We start from the raw sequence: 23,263 nt of genomic DNA on the forward strand, positions 1-23,263 counted from the left end.
CAGCAGAGTTTCTGCATACAAATAAAAGCAAAATAAACCCTCTCTTTCTCTCTCTCATAACCATACACAGCACTTTACTCCTAACACACCTCTAATCAAACTGTGCTAGCAATCCCTAGATAACAGAGTTGAGTGCTGCTCGTTAACCAATCAGAGTGAGTAGTTTCTAGGTCAAGCAGACCTGGGCTTTCTGCCAAGAGTAAATTGACATCAGCTTGAGTTAATTGGTGAAGCTAGAATCTGCAAGTTTCTCACGAGAACCAATTAACAGAAACTGAAACCGAAACTGAACACCCCCTCACAGATTCTGCTGAACAATTAACTCCAAATACACCTATGTAGGAGATTATTTTTCCAGCAAACCTAAACCCTTGCACATTCGCTTGTTCTTTACCTTTGCCAATGGTTTAGTTAACACATCTGCTACATTTTCTTCACTTGACACATAAGTACAGGTGATTACATTGTCTTGTACACAGCAACGTACATTTTGGTATTTTACAGAGATATGTTTGGAACGCGATTTGAAACCCTCTGTTTTACTTAAGGTTATACAAGCTTGATTATCAATGTAAACTTGTACTGGTTCTCCACAATTTACATTTAAATCTGCTAACAAATGCTTGAAATAAATCACCTCGTTGCACAATTCACTCAATGCGGCGTACTCTGATTCCGTTGATGACACACTTACAACGTCTTGCTTGCGTGACTGCCAGCTGATTAAAGCTCCACCGACCATTATGACTAGTCCTGTGACAGATTTTCTATCTGGCAAATTTCCCCAGTCACTATCACAGTAGCAACTCAACATTTCATCCTCTGAAGAATTTAATTGTAACATATAGCCAATTGTCTGTTTGAGATACCTCAGAACTTGTTTTACCCCTTTCCAGGCATTTAGTGTGGGTTTTGAGACCAATCTACTTAATATGCCTACTGCATAGCTAATATCAGGTCTGGACCACTGTGCTAGATACAATAAACTTCCAATTACAGAGTGATATACATCAGGATGTTCAAATTCAGGACTCTCATCTATGTGAAGTGTTTTTATGAAACCTGGATCCATAGGCACCGCTGCCCCTTTGCAATCCTGCATCCTGTATGTAGTCAGTAGTTGTTTAACTTTGTTCTGCTGACTAATTAGACAGCTGCCATCTTGGGCCCAGCACACTTCCAACCCTAGATATGTCCTAACCGGGCCTAAGTCCTTCACTTTGAACTTACTGGACAATTGCTTGGCAAACCTTTTAGTTTGTTTATCTGTTTTACAGGCATACAATACATCATCTACATAAATCAGACAAAATTCTTGATCACTGCCTGTACCACGTACATAAACACAATTGTCAGCTGTACTCTGCTTGAAACCAAATGACACTAAGGCTTCATGGAAACATTTGTTCCAAGATCTTGCAGCCTGTTTGAGACCGTATAGAGCTTTGTTTAATTTTAACACTCTATTGGAACCTGTCTCATAACCAGGCGGTTCGGCTAGATACAGGTCTTCTGATATTGATGCATGTAAATATGCAGTCTGGATGTCAAAATGGTTTAACAGGAGTTTTCTCTTTGCTCCAAGCGTTAAAATCAGCCTTACACTGTCCCCCTTAGCAGTTGGGGAAAAAGTCTCATCATAATCTTTTCCAGGCCTCTGAGAATATCCTTGAGCCACTAAACAAGCTTTGTATTTGTACTCTCCTGTCACCAGAGGTTTAAGTTTGTACACCCACCTGCAGCCTACAATCTTTGCCCCCTCAGGCGCTGCTACTGGTGTAAAAACCTTGTGCTCATTCAGAGAGGACATCTCTTCTTCCATTGCCTGTTTCCAGCGCTCTGCCTCCTCTTTTGGTAACTTTAACACCTCCTGAAAACTCTTGGGTTCTGCACTTACACTAAACACATTTGCAGTATCAGGAGAAAAACGCACCGGAGGCACTCCTTTGTTTTGTCTTTTAGATCTTCTGGGAGAAAATTTTTCTTCTGACCCACTTTCCTCCTCAGAACTACGACCTCTCTTTTGTTGCTTAGCAACTGGTCTCTCACTTTCTTGAGAGCTCTTATCTGAACTTTCCTCCCCCTCAGACTCTGATTCTCTATGTTTACCTTCAGAGTCATGAAGCTCCTGGGAAGGTTCAAACCAAACCTCAGTATTGGCATGTAGTCTCTCCCAGCCACTATGTTCACAAAAACTGGCATTCCTGGAGATCACAATGCCATTTGTCCCTTCAGCAAAACGGAAACCTTTTCCCAGCTCCTGGTAACCCACAAACACTAACTGTTTGGTCTTAGGATCTCCCTTCTTCCTCATTTGTTTCGGAATTAATACCCAGGCTTTTGATCCAAACACATGCAAATGGTCAATTTTAGGTTTTTTTCTGAAACAATTTAAAGTACGGAGTTGTACCTATTGTTTGATGAAAGAGCCTGTTTTGGAGATAACACGCGGTGAGCATGCTCTCCCCCCAATAAGACATGGGCAAATCAGCATCTTCAAGCATGGCAAACATCATATCTTGTAAAGATCTGTTTTTTCGCTCCGCAACGCCATTTTCCTCTGGGGGAAAAACGTTCGTTTTTCTATGCCCAATGCCACGCTTTTGTAACCAATCTTTAAAGGCATTTGACATAAATTCGCCACCTCTGTCCGTCTGAATCCTTTTGAGCTTAATGGACAGAAATCTTTCCACAGATGCCACCCAGCCTTTAAACTTAGTGAACACGTCACCCTTATTTTTCATGGGAAAAACCCAAGAATAACGCGTGGCGTCATCCACAATTGTTAGTGAAAAGCGCGATCCACCCCTGCTTACAGCAAATGGACCAATTACGTCCATGTGAACCAGCTGTAGCGGTGACTCACTAACTCTGTCACTTCTGGGGTAAGAGACTCTGTGGGTTTTAACCTTTTTACAGACATTACAATCAAGGTACTTGTTACAATTCTTTAAATTACCCCCATCAGCCAATTCAGACATTTTTAGTACACTTTTCCAGCAAGCATGCCCCATTTTCCTATGCAATAAGTGCACACAGTTGTCATGTATAGCTTTGTTATTCACTGCAGGCTGAGATTTACTGACTACTGCTGCAACTTGAGATCCTGCTTTAAGCCAAAACAAGCCTCCCTCTGACTTAGCAGTGCCTAAAATCTCACCAGCCTTCTTAATAATGCAACTGTCTCCTTCAAAATACACTTTAAACCCAGCTTTTAGCAAACAATCTACAGACATCAAATTGCTCCTTAATGACGGCACACAAAGTACATTTTGCAGGCATTCACGAAGACAAGGAACAAAAACTGCACCCCCCGAAATTACTTCAGAAGTACTTCCGTCTGCTAGAGCCACCTGGCTGCGCTGTGCTGAGTTCTTGGAAACAAACAATTCATCTGAATTCACGATGTGGCGAGACGCTCCCGAATCGACCACCCAGACAGCTTGTTTCTCATCAGCAATCTTGACCTCGCCGGTCACCAGCTGAGCCGACTGTTTTCGTTTGAAGAAGTTCTTTTTCCGCTGCTGCTGCTGATCTCGTCTCTGCTCCTGCACCGGCAACTGAGACTTGACCAACTCCGGACATTGTCGTTTTAGATGCGCTGAAGACCCACATCGGAAACAACGCCTAACAGCAAACGCTGACTCCTCACCGGTACGCTGCTCTCGCTTCACCTCTGGCACGGCATGAGAACTCCTTCCAAATCGCCCACCTGTAGAAGCCTCTGCAGCCACCGACCTTTCTTGCCTCTTCTGCCATTCTTCAATCAAACGCCCAGTAACGTAACTGACTGATAAATCACGCTCCTGCATGCCTTCTAGAGACAAAACTAAATTATCCCAGCTTTCCGGGAGAGAACTCAAAATAATAGCCACCTTCTCCTGCTGGTCTAATGCACAGTCTCTTTCCTGTAGCGCAGAAAACTTTAACTGTAAACTGTGTAGGTGTTCCTGCATTGTAACCCCAGGCTGTAACATTGCCTTGTACAATGCCTTGCGAATGAACAGCTTGGAAACCACTGTCTCACGCACATGGAGTTCTTTAAGTGCTTGCCACACACCTCTAGCTGTCTTGATTCCCCTCACATACGGCAACTGGGAATCTTCCAGCCCCAAGACAATTGTGGCCCTTGCTCTTTGGTCGTTATCGAGGTCTTCATCATCAGGCTTCGTAGGAAACTTACTCACCACTTGCCAGAGACGATCCCTCTGCAGCACTGCCTGCATGCGTTCCGACCACAGCAAGTAATTGGAGTCATTCAGACGCTCAAAAGCCATCTGAACTGGTTGTGAGGCCATCTTGAGAGCGATGTCCCTGGAACCCGGAACCAGCTACTCACGACCACCGAGAGAGAAAACAGGAACCACAGCACCCAGCACTCACACGCTGCAGCTGTTGTCCTTGTGTCCGCTGCGTCACCAGCTCACCACGGTCAGGAACCAGCCAGGAACAACAACCTCTGGAACTACTGGAACCAACGCCGTTGATGCTGACACCACCGCAACTCAGGCTGGCAGCACAATGCCCATAACCTCATGGAACTTTGGAGTGTCAGGCATAGCCCTACTGGCTTTAGCCCAAACGTAGCAGAGTTTTCCTGCACAGCGAGGAAGCTAGTTGCGGCAGTAATGACTAGTCAGCTAGACTCAGAATAACTATTTACAGGATTTATTAAAAAGAAAAAATAAAACCAGCAGAGTTTCTGCATACAAATAAAAGCAAAATAAACCCTCTCTTTCTCTCTCTCATAACCATACACAGCACTTTACTCCTAACACACCTCTAATCAAACTGTGCTAGCAATCCCTAGATAACAGAGTTGAGTGCTGCTCGTTAACCAATCAGAGTGAGTAGTTTCTAGGTCAAGCAGACCTGGGCTTTCTGCCAAGAGTAAATTGACATCAGCTTGAGTTAATTGGTGAAGCTAGAATCTGCAAGTTTCTCACGAGAACCAATTAACAGAAACTGAAACCGAAACTGAACAATTTTTCCATAGTCCCAGAAGTTATTAGTCAATCATGCTGCTACCAGAGGACCACAGCGCATATTACTATCCTACTGATTTAACTGTTGCTGCTGCTTTTGGACTGGCTGTGTTCAGGGGGCGGGGGAGACACCAGTCTGGGGGACCCACAAGGGAAGAAGGCTCAGATCCTGGGGACTGGTGGTGGGATGGCGATCAGCAGATAGAGGAAGAAAATGGAGCAGAATGGGAGGGGAGGTGTTGCAAGCTGAGGAGGAAACAGGGTTTGGTGAGCAGGAAGAGGCTGGGACAGAGAGCGGTTCATGCTCAGAGGGAGGAGAGGAGGGGGCCAGGAGACCATCAGAGGAGGCCATCAGCTGAAGCATCCAGGGAGACTCCCCCTCCTGCTGCGACCAGCTCCCCTCTCCCCTGGTCTCCTAGAGCACACAGAGAAATCCAGTTCATACCCATGAGCCTATACATTATATTAATGGGTGCAGGGTTTTTTGCATCACTTTATGATGCTGTATTTTCTGCCCATTCACCCCATTTGGAGAGGTCCTTTGGAGCTCCTTGCATCTCTCTTTGTTTGAGCAACCCTGGACAATTTATATCGACTTTTAAAACCTCCCCCCCTTCACCCAGAATACTTTTCGAGTAGCATCTTCACTAGTATGTATCAAAGGGTTACACAAGTGCAACAGTTGGTCCCTCTATCAGATACATCTCTGGACACCTCTCCAGTAACCATCACCTAAAGATCAAGAAAACTATCGACACAATACAGTAGTACCTCGGGTTAAGTACTTAATTCATTCCTCAGGTCTGTTCTTAACCTGAAACTGTTCTTAACCTGAGGTACCACTTTAGCTAATGGGGCCTCCCGCTGCTGCTGTGCCACCGCCGCACGATTTCTGTTCTCATCCTGAAGCATAGTTCTTACCCCGAGGTACTATTTCTGGGTTAGCAGAGTCTGTAACCTGAAGCGTCTGTAACCCGAGGTGCCACTGTAATAATAATATTAATAATAATAATAATAATAATAATAATAATAATAATAATAAAAATAAAATATATTTATATCCCACCCTCTCCAGCCAAAGCCGGGCTCAGAGCGGCTAACAACAGTAAAAGTAACACAGTTTACATAAAATTACAATCAATTAATTGAAATACATTCTAAAATCAATTCATAATCAAATTACATCCTTGCCCTCAGGGCTTCTCCTGAGCTGGGCTTTCAGAACACCTGTGTTAACGGAGGAATCCGAGGGCTCCCTTGGACAAAAAAGACGCCAACCAGGACAATTTGGAGCAAAACAGCAGCCTGTAGGCTTGGCCTTTATTGGAAACTGTCGCGACAGGACTCCCACCCACCACAATGTGAAGCAAAATGGAAGTCCCGAACAAAAGAAGACCCCAACTTTTATTAGCTACTAAACCCCCAAGCTACACCCCGGGAACTACATTACAACTACATCATGACTACATCATTGACACATCACAAACAGGAGGGGTTGAGGGAGGGGTTGTGGAAGTAACCTGAGTATCTTGACACCTTGCTGGTTCCTCTTTCCCCCTCCCCATGAGTCTCTTCCAGAAGACAAAGGGGAGCTGACAGTTTCCTGTCCCCAGAGGGGAGATCTGATCATTGTCCTTTGTTCCAATCCATGTTGAATCCACTCTCATATGCAAGTCCGTTGTGTCCTTGATGGTCTTCTGTCTGGGACCATCAAGGTTGCCATGCCAACTGGGCAGGGCTCCTGTGGATGTGCTGGTATGCTGAAGGCATTATGGCTGCCCTGTATCAGACCTTCCCCATTTTGTAGTCCTTCCTTCATGGAGTAAGAAGAAGTGCAATGGTGCAGATCCGATGTATGGTTGATTTTCTATGAATTTATAACAGAAGCATAGCGTATGTAGTGTGTGAGTGTCTGTGTGTGTGTCAAGTTTGTACAAACTAAATGATTGGGGGAGGGGGGGTTTCCTGCGACACCTGGCTTGGTCAACTGCCTCTGTGGAAGTCTGTTGTCGCCCCTTGGTCACTCGCTGGGTGGGGCGAAGTGTACGTGCTCTCACGCTCAGGGGATTTTGGCAGGAGGCCCTCTTCTCACTGCCTACGTGGCTATCCGCTTCCAGGGTCATGGAGGAGGGTGAAGCCTAAATTTACTTTTTCTTAAGAGTGAAAATGGCGTTGGAATGGGAAGAATCGGTTAAAGTATGGATTCTATATGAATTAACAAATTTAGGTATCATTCCCTGAGCTGTCAAGTTGAAAGGATACATTCAGACACAATCTTTGTAACTTTAGGCAATCAAAACCAAAATGGCTTTAATATACCCATAGTTTGAGCAGCAGGAAGGTGCTCAGAAAATCGTGCAAAGGCTGAGCTGAAAGGCTGGTTTGGAGGCAGATTCAGCCGTCTACGGATTCCCCCATTGGCTAGCTGTCAAAACAAAGCGCTCTTGATTGGTGAGCTTCAGTTATTCATAAATCTCATTCATAAAACACAAAGTCCGTAAATCCCATCCATAATATGCAGAGACCGTGTTTTCCTGTATTCATAAGATGTGTGAGTCGTGCTTTTGCGACTGAGGGGAGAGGGGTTTGGGGTTCCTCGTCCCAGGGGTTAATGTCAGATGGTAACCCCCTCCCCTGTAATTTCCGTAACACCAGGAAGGAATTCCCCCCTCACCCTTGTCACATGCAGCTGGGCTCACTTGCCAGAGCCACCTGGAGGGCTTGACTACAATTCCCATCATCCCTGACCACTGGTCCTGCTAGCTAGGGGTGATGGGAGCTGTAGTCCAAAAACAGCTGGAGACCCAAATTTGGGAAACCCTGTTCTCCCTGAAGGACAAAGGAGGGTTCACTTGCACCAGAACGTCAGGTGAGCCCTGCAGGATCAGGCCCAAGGGGCCCCTGTCCTCCCAGGGGCCTCTTCTGGGAAGCCCACCGGCAGCACTTGAGCCCCAGAGAAGGGGGGAGGCGCATTTCTTCTAGGGACACATTTCTGGGGTCCCCACGGTGCCCCCCAGCCTGGCTCCACTCTGCCAGGGCAGCTGTGTTTTGTTTCGCTGCAGGTGAGCCTGCCCCGTGCAATGTGGGGCTCTTATTAGGAATTTGAGGGGGGCCGGGGGACTAGGGCTTCCCTGCACTTGCAAAGGACCAGTAGAAGCAGAGGGGAGGCAGGCAGCAGGAGGGCGATGGGGAGGAACCAGCGAGAAGGAGCTTCTGGAGCCTGGGCAGCCCCCTCCCCGCCTGCTCCCTGAAGGTGTCCCGAGCCCCTCCCCTTTCCATTTAAAGGATTGGGGGACCTCAGCATCCCGGGGTTGCTTTGCTCGGGGGGGGGGGAGGGGGTCCTATTTTGTTTGCTGAGGGCAGGAGTCACAATCCTGTCACATTGTGTTGTGTCTGGCTCTTAGGTAAGGGGGTGAGGCTCAGGTGGGAAAGAGTTGAGAAGGAAAATATCCCGGGGTGCGGATTTACTCCGCTGCCCAGCTCCTCAGGGTGCCACTCCCCGGGTGTCCCTCCGGTCAGCAAAAGAAGGAGCCTCCAGCCAAGTTAAAGAAGCAAAGGGCGGTCAGTTGACCTGATCTTTATTTGTTGCAACAAGGTTCAAACACACCAAGAGTAGGAACCCTGAGAAGATGGTTGCATGGATTTTTAAGACCTCTCCCCATTTCCCACAATACATTTCCCAATACATTTTCTTTGATGCATCACAGATTTGTCCCAAAGTAGGAGTCTTTGGCTTTCAGAAACATGGACCCGCCACCCACCCCTGTCAACAACCCCAGCTTCCCACACCTTTTAACTACCCTCTTCCAATAAGAACCATAATAGTATTTACAGATCCCCCCAGCTGCAAGGCTGTCCTGTGCTTCTTCTTTGGAAGTATCAGGATCCTCCTCCTCCTCCTCCTCCAATCCGGCTTCTGTTCCGGGAATAAGGGGGGGGGGTGAGCCTCCTCCCAAACTGCTGCTTCTCCCGGAAGTGGAGCTTCGACGCCGGATTGCCGCTCAGCGCCATAGCTCTAGGGGCGCGCCCTTTCGGAAAGGGGAGGAGGGGCGGCAGGGGACCCCCCCCCCCAAACAAAACATCGATGTTGCAGGAAAGGAAATGAGAATCGGGATCGAGGACAAAGAGGTAAAGGGGTCGCGGCGGGGGCGGGGGGGAGATGGGAGGGGAGGGGAGAGAAGGAGCCAGAGAGGGACTCCGCGCCATCTCCCCAAAGCGCCTTCCGTGCCCCCCCCCCCGGCAGGGCCTGGATCCCTGAACGTGCGCTGCGAAGGGGGCTTTCCTCGGCAGGGGAGGACATGGGGCGCCCACCCACGGGGTCCCACGAGGACTCCCCGGCCCCGTTTCCCCCGCGCAGGCATCCCTGGGGCCCTGTGCGCTCCGCGCGGAGAGAGGCAGACCATGAAAGGGTTAACGGGCACGAAAGACGCCTAGATAGAGACCCCCCTGTGCCTCCCCATCTCGTCTTGCGGGGCCCCTCCGGGTGGAGAGATGGGTCGCGCATGGCGAGGGGTGAGCCGCGCCAAGGGGGCCTCTGGGTGCAGGGGAGACTCCGGGAGAGAGGGAGGGGGCCAAGGGTGGGGGGAGCCGGGGGGAGGAGGGAGGGGAGCATCCCCGGGGTAAGGAAGCGCAGCATTGGCGGGGTTGGGGGGAGGAGACCAGTCTGTAGGGAGACGTCTCCATCGTGCGCCCACGAGGAATCTCCGGAGGGGCCGCCTTGGCTTCTCCCTCCCACCCAAGAATCGACCACCCCCCTTCAAGGCAACCAGAGAGGGATCCCTGGAAAGTGGGGGGTCCTGTCCCCCCCCCCCACCCCTTCCTTCCTGCAAGCTCCATCCTCTTCCCACCCCATAAGCTCCTGCCCTGTCCAGACACAGCGATTTTGCTCAGTCCAACCATTGTTCACCCTGGAGAGGAGAAGAAAGAGGAAGAGAGGAGGGGAGGGGACAGGCCTTCTCAGAAGCGGCTCTTTGTTTCTGCAATCCCACCCAGGAAGCAGCCAGAAACCTTTTCCTCTCTCTCAGGCTTCCATCTTCAAGTGTCTTTTCCACTGCATGGTTTATTGAGGATGAGAATAATGTACACCTGTCATCAGAAACAGGGGTGCAGAACCTATTTAATTGATCTCAGGATTGATATAGAAGGTGCACCTAAAAGGCATTTCTGTTCCTCTTACTTTTTATAGGCAATGTCAGAGTGACCCGACAAGCTGAGATACTTCCCAGTCAAAGGACCCATTTTCATGATAGACAGTGCTTGTTGCTGGAGGCTCTACAGACAGGGTGTGCCTATGCAAGCCAAAGACTTCCAGTATTAGCACAGGTGAGCTATGTGACCTTCCCAAATTTACAGACTGTATGTGAATGAGAGTGTGTGGGTGGGATTATTGTTTACGGCAACCCTGTGATTTTCTCCACCCAAAACATTTCATGACCTGATATTACACTACAAATTTCAAAATAAATTCAAAAAAATCACAAGATAATACAAATGATTGTAGTATTTATACCCTGCCCATCTGGTTGGGTTTCAAGTACACATAAAAGACAGTAAAACATCAAACATTAAAAACCTCCTAATACAGGTCTCCCTTCAACTGTCTTCTAAATGTCAGGTAGTTGTTCATTTCCTTGACCTCTGAAGGGAGGGTACCAGCAGAAAACCCTCAGAGGAGAACCTCAGTGTTCAGAGTGAAGGATGGGGCTGGAGACACTCCTTCAGGTCTACAGGGCCGAGGCTGTTTAGGGCTCTAGGTCGCAGAACTTGCTCCTTCATAACGATCTCCTAGACTGACCATATAGTTAGGAGAGTAGGAAAAAACGCTCAGATCAGGAATAAATTCATATCTCAAGAAATAACACAACTTCAGGTTGTTAATGAAACTGTACTACATATTAAAGGATGATGTTTCCACTAAGTACAGTTTTTTTAAAAATAAATTTTATTGATTTTCATCCAGTGTCAGGGCTGCCTCAGGTCTCAGCTCACAAAAGACCAACGCCAGGTTCTTCTTATATACAAGGATGTTTATTGCAGTTCATTATTGGTTCCACAACCGAGGCGCGCAGCCCCGCGTCTCTTAGCCTAGACGTTTTAAGTCCCCTCTGATTCGGTCCCGCCCCTACACCAGCTTAAGAGGCTTGTGCCAGTCCACCTCTTCCTGTCTTTCCTTTTCCGCAGGGTCTTTCTGCCCCCCTGGGTTCCTTCCCTCCTGCTCTCTCCTGAAGCGGATTCCTCAGATGCCTGTTCCCCCCTCCTTCGTGCTTTGGGGCCAGGCTCCTCCTCCGGGCTCTCTCCATTTCCGCGCGCCTCCACATTTGAACTTGGCACGCGTTCGCTACCCCTGACCTTCCTCTTGACACTTACACTACTCCCTGTACTACTCTCCGCCTCTTCCGGCAGGACGTCCTGCCCCGATCTCCTTCCCCTGTCTCCTTCCTGCTCCGCTCCGTGTGTCACACTGGGAACTCCACTCTCTTCACTTCGTTCCTGCTGGGAAGCCGGCCCCGATCTCCCACTCCCACTCGGGGTTTCCCTGCTGCTTCCCTGCTCCTGGCAGGTCCCCCCTGTGACCCCCCTTGGCCTGACTAGGGGCGCCCCCTTCTGGGAATCCTCCGATTCACTTGAGAGACTCATGGAAGACCTCAAGTCATTGTCATCCTCTTCCTCACTGTCCTGGGATTCTTCCCCATCGCTCTCCGTCTCCTCCCTCCCCTGTGCCTCTGTCTCTGAACCCCTGACATCCAGTTATACATTTTGTCCCGAATACAACAAATTATGCCTGTTTTGAACTTCCTTCAGCGTCTCTGACAGTCATCCATAATTATACCTTTAATACGCATTCCCTTTTTTCATATTGCCATTGTTCCTCCTTACTCCCATTATTTTTAATAAACAATACTTATTTGTTTTTTTTACAGTGCCTCTTGAAATCCCACTAACGTTGTATTTATACCACATATGTTTTTCAGATAATCTACCAATTTTCCCCAGTCCTCGATGAGCTTTTGGTCTTCAGTATATCTGATTTTCCCAGTTAATTTGTCCAATTCCGCATAGTCTATCAATTTTAATCTCCATTCTTCTATCGTCGGTATCTCCTCTTGGTTCCACTTCTGGGCCAACAGGATTCTGGCTGCCGTTACAGCATATTGGAAAAGCTTATAGTCCTTTCTTCTTATGTCCTTTCCTGCAATACCTAAAAGAAAAGCTTCTGGTTTTTTTTACAAAAGTATATCTTAACATTTTTTTCATCTCATTGTATATCATTTCCCAGAAACTTTTTACCTTCTTACACTCCCACCACTGATGGAAGAACGTCCCTTCTTTATCTTTGCATTTCCAACATTTGTTATCAACCTTATACATCTTTGCTAGTTTTACAGGAGTCATATACCATCTATAAAACATTTTCATTACATTCTCTTTCAATAGCGTACATGCCGTAAATTTTATATTCTCTTTCCACAATTTTTCCCATTCCTCAAATTGAATGTTATACCCAAAATCCTTTGCCCACTGTATCATCACCGATTTAACCTCTTCATCCTTAGTATGCCATTCCAGCAATATCTTATACATTTTTGACAGAGTTTTATACTCATTGTTTATTATGTCTTTTTGGAAACTTGATTCCTTTTCTGAAAAACCTTTTTCCTTCAGATCTTTTTTAATTATTTCATTTACTTGACGATAATGCAGCCAATCATATATATACTCTTTAACTTGTTCATATGGCTTAACTTTCCATTTCCCTCCTTCGTTAATCACCAATGCACCACATGTACCCCATTTTTTCCTCATATTAATTTTCTTAACACTCATTGCCTCCAACGGAGACAACCAGTGCGGGGCTTTTGGTTCCAGTATATTTTTATATCTTTCCCACACTTCTATTAAAGAACCCCTGAAGATGTGATTTCCAAATCCTTTGTGAACCTTCTTTTTATCACACCATAAATACGCGTGCCATCCAAATCTGTTATCAAAACCTTCAAGATCCAATAATTCATTGTTTTCTAACTTTATCCATTCTTTTACCCAGCATAAACATGTTGCCTCGTAGTACAGTCTCATATCTGGCAGGGCGAAGCCTCCTCTTTCTTTAGCATCTGTCAATAACTTAAATTTTATTCTAGGCTTCTTTCCCTGCCAGATATACCTTGAAATCACTTTTTGCCATTCTTTAAAGATTCCTATACCCTTTAATATGGGTATGGTCTGAAATAAAAATAACATCTTTGGTAGCACCATCATTTTTATCGTAGATATTCTTCCCCAAAGTGATAATTTCATTCTGGCCCACACATCCAGATCCTTTTTTATTCCCTTCCAAACCGGGATATAATTATTTTGATACAAATCAATATTCTTAGGTGATAACCAAATTCCCAAATATTTAACCTTTTTCACCACCTCTATCTCAGTTTGTTGCTGCAATGATTCACTCATATTTTGTTCCATATTTTTTACAATCATCTTCGTCTTTCTCTTATTCAATCTGAATCCTGCCACCTTTCCAAATTGTTCCATCTCTTCCAATACCTCCTTTACGCTTTCTGTTGGTGCTTCCATAGTCATTACCAAATCATCGGCAAAGGCTTTAACTTTATACTCATTCAGCCCCACCCTTACCCCTTTTATTTGCTTATTATGTCTAATTGCATTTAAAAAGACTTCCAGAACCGTTATGAATAACAATGGCGATAATGGGCAACCTTGTCTTGTTCCTTTAGATATTTTTATATCTTCGGTAATCACATTGTTTACTATCAATTTTGCTCTCTGCTCAGTATAGATTGCCTTTATGCCATTGAAGAACTCTTGTCCCACCTCCATATATTCCAAGTTTTTCAACATAAACTCCCAAATTACGTTATCAAAGGCCTTTTCTGCACCCACAAACATTAAGACTGCTTGTTTATCTCCCCTACCAGACAGATATTCTATAACATTAATTATATTTCTTATGTTATCTCTCATTTGTCTGCCTGGTAGGAAGCCTCCTTGATCTTTATGTATTAATCTTGTTAATATCTTTTTCAGTTTCTTCGCTAGAATTCCAGCAAAAATCTTATAGTCAGTATTCAGTAATGAAATAGGCCTATAATTCTTAACTTGGGTTAAATCCGAATCTTGTTTTGGGATCAATGTAATATATGCTTCTTTCCATGTTTCTGGAATGTCTCTTTCTTTCAAAATGTTGTTCATAACAACAGTCAACGGGGTCACCAGCACCTCTTTCATTTCTTTATAGTAGCTAGATGTAAACCCATCTGGACCCGGAGCTTTCCCTCTCTTCAACTCCTTTATCACTTCTTTTACTTCTTCTTTTTCTATTGGGGCATTCAGTTGCGCTTTTTGGTCTGTCGGGATCTTCCGCACCATTTTCTCTTTTAGATATCTTTCTATTTTCTTCTTATTATTCCTTTCCTTATTTTTATATAATTGCTTCTAAAAGTCCAAGAATCCTTTCCTTATTCCTTTTGGATCAGCTGTCTCTTCTCCATTTATATCGTTTCCACTAAGTACAGTTATCCATTTGCCTTGAATATCCAGCTTTGTCAGTGCCAGATTAGGATAGTCCTGTGTCAGAAGACGGTGGAAGAGATCAGGCAGCACATCATTATTATAAGGAACAATGGGGGGGGTGTTTCCCATTTGCCAGCTGCTTTCTTTCTGCTTCTCCTGCTCTCTCCATGCAATGCAAGGCATGTAGACAAAGGTCCATCTCCAAGAACAGGAGCTTCCCTGAGCACCCATTCAGCTGACCCCAAGCACCAAGCCTTGCCACTAGTTCTCTGACTGAGCCAGACCAAAGTCCCTGGAAAAGATGTAGACCTGGGTCTCATATAATGGTCCACATGGACTTCCTGAGGCCATTGGGACTGTGCAGGTGATTCATGAAGATCTAGAGGTGGAAACAGGGGTGGATGGAGGATTATGATGCCGAGGATGGGAAATGTCCAAAGGAACGATGGATCAGAGAGAGAGAGGGCCTTTTCATGGAGAGAGAGTAGCTGCATTTCCTGTGAGAAAACAATTGATGTGAAAAGGCTGTTTTCCAAGATCATGCTGCTTTATTAATGATGAGTGAGGATAATGAAAGGTTGCTGATGCATTACTATCATTTGACATCATTGCATCTTCATTTCCTAAAAATTTGGAAGCTGGGTAGGATGCAGGGGACATGTTGAAATATGAGGTGGTGCTAATTGCATCTGATATGCTCTCTTTTCCTTTGTTCTCTTCCTTGAAACCCAAACAGGATTTCCTTTCCTCCCACGCTGAGGAGGGTCATGGAGAAGAGAGACAGACTTCCAGGGGAAAGGGCACCTTTGGTTTCATTAGATAGAGACATTGAAATGTGTGAAATGTGGAACATGCTTCATTGAATGAGCACACATAGCTCACATCAACAAACCCCAAAAGTGGCGAAACGTATGGAGTGTGGAAAGACTTTCACTGATAGAACACATCAGTCGACTCACATGGGCAAGAAAGGATTCAAATGCAAGGACTGCGGGAAGAACTTCAGTCAGAGTGGACACCTCAATATACATCAACGGACTCACACAGGGAGAAAAGCATTTAAATGTCTGGATTGTGGAAAGAGCTTCAGTCGGAGTGATGTACTTAGCACTCATCAACGGACTCACACAGGGGAGAAACCACATAAATGTATGGAGTGTGGAAAGAGCTTCAGTCAGAGTGGACACTTACGTTTACATCAGCAGACTCATACAGGGGAGAAACCATTTAAATGCATGGAGTGCGGAAGGGAATTCAGTCGGAGTGGAACCCTAAATATGCATCAACTGACTCACACAGGGGAGAAACCTTTTAAATGTATGGAGTGTGGAATGAGCTTCCGTTTCATTGGAAACCTTAGAAGACATCAACAGACTCACACAGGGGAGAAACCATGTAAATGTATGGAGTGTGGAAAGACCTTTCGTGATAATGTAACCCTTAGAGGACATCAAGAGACTCACACAGGAGAGAAAACATTTAAATGCATGGAGTGCGGAAAGAGCTTCAGTTTAAATGCAATCCTTAGACGACATCAACGGACTCACACAGGGGAGAAACCATATGAATGTATGGAGTGTGGAAAGAGCTTTCGTGATAATGGAAACCTTAGAACACATCAACGGACTCACACAGGGGAGAAACCATATGAATGTATGGAGTGTGGAAAGAGCTTTAGTTTCAATGAAAACCTAAGACGACATCAACGGACTCACACAGGGGAAAAACCATTTAAATGCATGGAGTGCGGAAAGAGATTTAGTGATAATGGAAAACTTAGAAGACATCAACAGACTCACACAGGGGAGAAACTATTTAAATGTATGAAGTGTGGAAGGACCTTTCGTGATAATGGAACCCTTAGAGGACATCAAGAGACTCACGCAGGGGAGAAACCATTTAAATGTTTAGAGTGTGGAAAGAGCTTCAGTCAGAATGGAGACCTTAGAAAACATCAACGGACTCACACAGGGGAGAAACCTTATAAATGTATGCATTGTGGAAAGAGCTTCAGTAACAGTGGAGAACTTAGGAAACACAAACGGACTCACACAGGGGAGAAACCATATAAATGTATGGAGTGCGGAAAGAGCTTCAGTTTCAATGGAAGCCTTAGAATACATCAACGGACTCACACGGGGGAGAAACCATATGAATGTATGGAGTGCGGAAAGAGCTTTAGTGATAATGGAACCCTTAGAACACATCAACGGACTCACACGGGGGAAAAACCATTTAAATGCATGGAGTGCGGAAGGAAATTCAGTCAGAGTGGACACCTAAATATGCATCAACTGACTCACACAGGGGAAAAACCATTTAAATGCATTGAGTGCGGAAAGAGATATAGTGATAATGGAAAACTTAGAAGACATCAAAAGACTCACACGGGAGAAACCATATAAATGTATGCACTGTGGAAAGAGCTTCAGTAAGAGTGGAAACTTCAATATACATCAACGGACACACACAGGGGAGAAACCATATGAATGTATGGAGTGTGAAAAGAGCTTTCATGATAATGGAACCCTTAGAACAAATCAACGGACTTACACAGAGGAAAAACCATTTAATTGCATGGAGTGCGGAAGGAAATTCAGTCAGAGTGGACACCTCAGCAAGCAAAAACTGACTCACACAGGGGAGAAACCATATGAATGATTTGTTCTCAGGAGCTAAGTTTTGTGCCTCACTGTGGTCCCAGTCATAACTGTAGCCTTTGAAAGCTCAGTAAACTATTACTGAAGAAGTTCTGCTGCCTGTGTGTGCCTTTTTGACCTCAGTGTGGCACTTGCTCTACACGTGGCCCCTACCCTGCTGCTACTTAGCTCATGCCCTGGAGTTTCTGTACTAAAGCACACAAGATGGTTTTTGCACCAAACTCTGTCACCCCCACCACTACAAACACTTCTTCTTCGACAGAACCTTATCTTGAAATACTGAAATTCAATGGGAGATTTCCCCCCAAAGCCTAAGTTCAAGAGGGGGAATATGGGGCTGCAGGTACCAGGGAAGTCTCCTGGTGGGCCCATCTTCACTCATGAACCCCATGGGTCAACCTGCTTATTCTGGGGTTTGAGGAGCAGTATAAATGAAAAGATTGCAAAAAGTGCTTTAAATAAATAGAGTGTTTAAGGAACATCCAGGGACTTTCCCATGGAAGAACCCATTTAGATATATGGAGTGTGGGACGTTTTCCTTTCAGTGTCCACTCTTTCTTCACAGCAATGAACTCAGCAGGAAATCAGGCTTAAACACACAACGTGTATTTGAAGTTCTTGTGTTTATACGTAAAACTGAACAGCAATGAAATATTGAATGCAATGTCAAACAATGCGAGTATAATCTAAGAGGTAAAGTACCTTTTGATAGAGAGGATGAATCTGGTTTGCTGGTGGTGAGTGAGGATTAGGACTGGGCGATATATTGATATCTGGTCCAATACTGGTTTCTAGACCACATCTCGATAACCTTTGAAGAACAGCTGATGTGGCAATACACTGTGAATCACAGTGTGTGTTTCTGGGATGTGCCTGGAAGCAGCGGCAGAAAGCTTTTCTTCGTGAAGTCCCTGCAGATGCCGAGTTCCTGACTTCCCTCCCAGGTGGCAGGAAGTGAAAGACACACCTCCATTGCCCTGTGTCCTTCCAGCCTCTTTTCCCACTTGCTCCCTTCTGCCGGTGTGTGTGCCTGACTTTGATATCCTGCATGCTGTATTTTTTTTTACTGCTGAAACTGGATTTGCTCTCAGGAGCTAAGTTCTGTGCCTCACTGGGGTCCCAGTGAGAACTGTATGCTTTGAAAGCTCAGTAAACTATTACTGAAAAAGTCCTGCTGCTTCTGTGTGTGTTTTTGACCTCAGTGTGGGAATTGCTCTACACGTGTCCCCTACCCCGCCGATACTTGGCTCAGGCCTTGGAGTTGCTGTACTCAAGCATTCAAGATGGGTGTTTGTGTGACAGACTGGTTTTTGCCACATACTCTGTCACCCCCACCACCCCATGATCTCCAAACATTACTTATTCAACAGAACTTCATCCCTGCCCCTGCACCTTCTGAAGAAAACTTAAAATTTAATGGGAGATTCACCCCCCCAACCTAACTGGAAGAGGGGGAAGGATGGGTTGCAGGTACCAGGAAAGTCTCCTGACAGGCCCATCTTCAGTCATGAACCACTTAGGGGAAACCCAGAGCTACTGCTTATTCTGGGCTTTGGGGAGGATAATATTTTTCCCTAGTCCCAGAAGTTATTAGTCAATCATGCTGCTAGGGAGTCTTCCTGCCAGAGGAACACAGTGCATATTGCTATCCTACTGATTTTACTCTTGTTGTTGCTGTTGCTGTCATGGACTGGAGGGGTGCAGGGGGCGGGAGGCACCAGTCTGGGGTACCCACAAGGGAAGAAGGCTCAGATCCTGGGGACTGGTGGTGGGATGGCGATGAGCAGATAGAGGGAGAAAAGGGAGCAGAGGGGGAGGGGAGGTGTTGCAAGCTGAGGAGGAAACAGGGTTTGGTGAGCAGGAAGAGGCTGGGGCAGAGAGCAGTTCAGGGAGGAGTGGGGGGGCTAGGAGACCCAGAAGAGGAGACCATCAGCTGAAGCATCCAGGGAGACTCCCCCTCCTGCTGCGATCACCTCCCCTCTCCCCTGGTCTCCTAGAGCACACGGGGAAATCCAGTTCAGACCCATGAACCTGTACATTATATTAACAGGTGTAGGTTTTTTTGGTCCCAACATGCATCACTTTAATCTCATTGACAATGAACTGTATTGTCTGCCCATTCACCCCATTTGGAGAGGTCCTTTTGGAGCTCCTTGCATCTCTCTTTGTTTGAGCAACCCTGGACTATTTACATCGACTTTTAAACCCCCCCCCCTTCACCCAGAATACTTTTCGAGTAGCATCTTCACTAGTATGTCACAAATAGGGAGGGGTATCAAAGGGTTACACAAGTGCAACAGCTGGTCACTCTATCAGATACATCTCTGGACACCTCTCCAGTACCCATCACCCAAAGAACAAGAAAACTATCGACACAATAAAGTAGTACCTCGGGTTAAGTAATTAATTCATTCCGGAGGTCTGTTCTTAACCTGAAACTGTTCTTAACCTGAGGTACCACTTTAGCTAATGGGGTCTCCTGCTGCTGCCGTGCCACCGCCACACTCTTTCTCTTCTCATCCTGAAGCAGAGTTCTTACCCCGAGGTACTATTTCTGGGTTAGCGGAGTCTGTAACCTGAAGCGTCTGTAACCTGAGGGACCACTGTAATTATAATAAGAAAATAAAATAAAGTATATTTATATCCCACCCTCCCCAGCCAAAGCCGGGCTCAGAGCGGCTAACAACAGTAAAAGTAATATAGTTTACATAAAATCACAATCAATTAATTGAAATACATTCTGTCAGGGCTGCCTCAGGTCCCAGCTCACAAGAGATCAACGCCAAGTCCAGTTTATATACAGAGATGTTTATTGCAGTTCATTGTCCACTCCAAAGCCGAGGCGCGCAGCCCCACGTCTGTTACGCTTAGACCGCTGAAGTCCCCTCTGAGTCAGTCCCTCCCCTGCACCAGTTTAAGAGGCTTGTGCTGCTCCACCTCTTCCTTTCTCTCCTTTTCCGCAGGGTCTTCCTGCCCGCTGGGGTTTCGCCCCTCCTGGACTCCCCTGATGCGGAATCCCCAGACAGCTCTTGCCCCCTCCTGCGGGCTTTGGGACCTGGCTCCTTCTCCGGACTCCCTGTTCTTCCGCGCGCCTCCACATTTGAACTTGGCGCGCGTCCCCAACCTCTAACCTTCCTCTTGACAGTTATACTACTCCCTGCACTACTCCCCTCCCCTTCTGGGAGGATGTCTTGCTCCGACCTTCCCCCCTTCTCTGCTGCCGGAGCTGCTTCCCCTGTCACACTGGAATCTCCACCCCCTTCACTGCGCTATGGCGGGGAAGCCGGTCCTGACTCCCAGCTCCCACTTTGGGATCCCCTGCTGGCCCCCTGCTCCTGACGAGTCCCCCCTGTGACTCCCCTTGGCCTGACCACAGGCGCCCCCTTCTGGGAATCCTCCGATTCACTTGAAAGACTCATGGAATCCCTCGAGTCATTGTCATCCTCTTCCTCGCTGTCCTGGGATTCTTCCCCATCGCTCTCCGTCTCCTCCCTCCCCTGTGCCTCTGTCCCTGAACCCCTGACACATTCTAAAATCAGTTCAGAATCAAATTACATCCTTGCCCTCAGGGCTTCTCCTGAGATGGGCTTTCAGAACCTGGCTTGGTCAACTGCCTCTGTGGAAGTCTATTGTCGCCCCTTGGTTACTCCCAGGGTGGGGCGAAGTGTAGGTTCTCTCACGCTCAGGGGATTATGGCAGGAGGCCCTGTTCTCACTGCCTACGTGGCTATGCGCTTCCAGGGTCATGGAGGAGGGTGAAGCCTAAATTTACTTTTTCTTAAGAGTTAAAACGGCTTTGGAATGGGAAGAATCGGTTAAAGTGTGGATTTTATATGAATTTATAAATTTAGTTATCATTCCCAGAGCTGTCAAGCTGAAAGGATACATTCAGACACAATCTTTGTAACATTCTAGCAACTTTAGGCAATCGAAACCAAAATGGCTACATTTACTATACTTTGCCCATAGTCTGAGCAGCAGGAGGGCGCTGAGACAATTGTACAAAGGCTGAGCTGAAAGGCTGGTTTGGAGGCAGTTTCAGCCGTCTACGGATTCAACATTGGCTAGCTGTCAAAACATAGCGCTCTTGATTGTTGGGCTTCAGTTATTCATAAATCCCATTCATAAAACACGAAGTCCGTAAATCCCATTCTTAAAATGCAGAGACCGTGTTTTCCTGTATTTATAAGATATGTGAATCTTTTGCGACTGAGGGGAGAGGGGTTTGGGGTTCCTCGTCCCAGGGGATAATGTCAGATGGTAACCCCCTCCCCTGTAATTTCCGTAACACCAGGAAGGAATTCCCCCCACCCTAGTCACATGCAGCTGGGCTCACTTGCCAGAGCCACCTGGAGGGCTTGACTACAATTCCCATCATCCCTGACCACTGGTCCTGCTAGCTAGGGGTGATGGGAGCTGTAGTCCAAAAACAGCTGGAGACCCAAATTTGGGAAACCCTGTTCTCCCTGAAGGACAAAGGAGGGTTCACTTGCACCAGAACGTCAGGTGAGCCCTGCAGGATCAGGCCCAAGGGGCCCCTGTCCTCCCAGGGGCCAAGCAGGGGCCTCTTCTGGGAAGCCCACCGGCAGCACTTGAGCCCCAGAGAAGGGGGGAGGCGCATTTCTTCTAGGGACACATTTCTGGGGTCCCCACGGTGCCCCCCAGCCTGGCTCTACTCTGCCAGGGCAGCTGCGTTTTGTTTCACTGCAGGTGAGGCTGCCCCGTGCAATGTGGGGCTCTTAGAAGGAATTTGAGGGGGGCCGGGGGACTAGGGCTTCCCCACACTTGCAAAGGACCAGTAGAAGCGGAGGGGGGCAGGCGGCAGGAGGGCGATGGGGAGGAACCAGCGAGAAGGAGCTTCTGGAGCCTGAGCAGCCCCCTCCCCGCCTGCTCCCTGAAGGTGTCCCGAGCCCCTCCCCTTTTCATTTCAAGGATTGGGGGACCTCAGCATCCCGGGGTTGCTTTGCTGGGGGGGGGGGGAGGGGGTCCTATTTTGTTTGCTGAGGGCAGGAGTCACAATCCTGTCACATTGTGTTGTGTCTGGCTTTTAGGTAAGGGGGTGAGGCTCAGGTGGGAAAGAGTTGAGAAGGAAAATATCCCGGGGTGCGGATTCACTCCGCTGCCCAGCTCGTCAAGGTGCCACTCCCCGGGGGTCCCTCCGGTCAGCAAAAGAAGGAGCCTCCAGCCAAGTTAAAGAAGCAAACGGTGGTCAGTTGACCTGATCTTTATTTGTTGCAACAAGTTCAAACACACCAAGAGTAGGAACCCCGAGAAGAGGGTTGCATGGATTTTTAAGACCTCTCCCCATTTCCCACAATACATTTCCCAATACATTTTCTTTGATGCATCACAGATTTGTCCCAAAGTAGGAGTCTTTGGCTTTCAGAAACATGGACCCGTCTCCCACCCCTGTCAACAACCCCAGCTTCCCACACCTTTTAACTACCCTCTTCCAATAAGAACCATAATAGTATTTACAGATCCCCCCAGCTGCAAGGCTTTCCTGGGCTTCTCCTTTGGAAGTATCAGGATCCTCCTCCTCCTCCTCCTCCAATCCGGCTTCTGTTCCGGGAATAAGGGGGGGGGTGAGCCTCCTCCCAAACTGCCTGCTTCTCCCGGAAGTGGAGCTTCTACGCCGGATTGCCGCTCAGCGCCATAGCTCTAGGGGCGCGCCCTTTCGGAAAGGGGAGGAGGAGCGGCAGGGGACCCCCCCCCCCCAAACAAAACATCGATGTTGCAGGAAAGGAAATGAGAATCGGGAGCGAGGACAAAGAGGTAAAGGGGTCGCGGCGGGGGCGGGGGGGAGATGGGAGGGGAGGGGAGAGAAGGAGCCAGAGAGGGACTCCGCGCCATCTCCCCAAAGCGCCTTCCGTGCCCCCCCCCGGCAGGGCCTGGATCCCTGGACGTGTGCTGCGAAGGGGGCTTTCCTCGGCAGGGGAGGACATGGGGCGCCCACCCACGGGGTCCCACGAGGACTCCCCGGCCCCGTTTCCCCCGCGCAGGCATCCCTGGGGCCCTGTGCGCTCCGCGCGGAGAGAGGCAGACCATGAAAGGGTTAACGGGCGCGAGAGACGCCTAGATAGAGACC

General features: G+C 47.3%; 1 protein-coding gene across 1 annotated transcript in view; it reads left to right on the forward strand.

Moving 5' to 3' along the window:
- Positions 1-8,393: 8,393 nt before the first annotated feature.
- The window catches only part of LOC308595662 (uncharacterized protein), a 48,590-nt gene continuing 33,720 nt past the window's right edge, over positions 8,394-23,263 (forward strand). Inside the window, exon 1 of the mRNA XM_081210229.1 lies at positions 8,394-9,113. The gene's annotated coding sequence lies outside the window, so the exon portion shown is untranslated. The remainder of the gene's footprint in view (positions 9,114-23,263) is intronic.

The sequence above is a fragment of the Podarcis bocagei genome, assembly GCF_964188305.1.
Source record: "Podarcis bocagei genome assembly, chromosome: 10".
NCBI lineage: Eukaryota > Metazoa > Chordata > Lepidosauria > Squamata > Lacertidae > Podarcis > Podarcis bocagei.